The sequence below is a fragment of the Belonocnema kinseyi genome, chromosome 6, assembly GCF_010883055.1.
Source record: "Belonocnema kinseyi isolate 2016_QV_RU_SX_M_011 chromosome 6, B_treatae_v1, whole genome shotgun sequence".
NCBI classification, from domain to species: Eukaryota; Metazoa; Arthropoda; class Insecta; order Hymenoptera; family Cynipidae; genus Belonocnema; species Belonocnema kinseyi.
This window is the reverse complement of record NC_046662.1, coordinates 93,123,059-93,124,090: the sequence shown is the minus strand read 5'-3', so window position 1 is coordinate 93,124,090 and position 1,032 is coordinate 93,123,059. Positions and strand designations below refer to the sequence as shown.

The window sequence follows — 1,032 nt, the reverse complement described above, 5'->3', positions numbered from 1 at the left end:
AGATGAAGTCGAAACCAAACAATATCCTGAAGGAACACGTCAGCTCAGAGATAGGTCAAAACTACATTCTCCAGTAAGATATGAGGCAAACGTTGCCATTCAAAATGAGCCAACTACATTCGAAGAAGCCATATCAGGCCAAGCCTCAGAAAAATGGATTAAAGCCATCGAAGATGAACTTCAAGCGCATCAGGACAATCAGACCTGGATTCTAGTCCCAATTAGTGAGAATCAAAAATACATCGATTCAAAATGGACATTCAAAGTTCAGCGATCGACTACACTGAAACTTTCTCACCAGTAGTGAGATACGACTCTCTTCGTGTGTTTCTAGCGATGGTAGCAGAAGTCGACCTCGAACTTACTCAGTTTGATGTCAAAACTGCATTCCTCTACGGGGATCTCAAGGAAGAGATCTACATGAAGGTCCCAGAAGGTATGTCTGTCAGCGAGAGGGAAGGAGAGTTGATATGTAAGTTGCAAAAATCTTTATATGGCCTTAAGCAAGCGTCCAGGTGCTGGAACAGAAAATTCACTTCTTTTTTGAATAAATTTCACTTGATTGAGAGTGATGCGGATAGATGCGTATTTTTCGGGAATGTAAATGGATTTGATGTTTATTTAGCTTTATTTGTCGATGATGGACTGATCGCAGCAAAATCAAAAGATGTAGTCAACTCGGTAATTGAAGTTCTCAAGAACGAATTTAGTATTACAACAGGAGATGCGAGATTGTTTGTGGGACTGCAAATTGAAAGAAACAGAGATAATAAATCAATGTTTATTCATCAGAATAGTTACTTGAACAGAATTCTTGAAAAATTTCACATGAGCGAGGCCAAGGTTGTGAGCGTTCCTGCAGACACACATACAATCTTGCACGCACCTGAGGGCAACAAAGCTAAGATCACGATTCCTTTTAGAGAGGCGGTCGGCTCATTAATGTTTCTAGCTATAGTGTCACGTCCTGATATCGCGTACGCAGTTAATGTTGTCAGTCGCTACCTAAGTGAGTACAATGAGAGCCACTGG

General features: G+C 40.8%; 1 protein-coding gene across 1 annotated transcript in view; it reads right to left on the bottom strand.

The window, feature by feature from the left end:
* Nucleotides 1–1,032, bottom strand: part of LOC117175065 (5-hydroxytryptamine receptor-like) — a 207,883-nt gene that overhangs the window by 187,735 nt on the left and 19,116 nt on the right. The window lies entirely within an intron of this gene.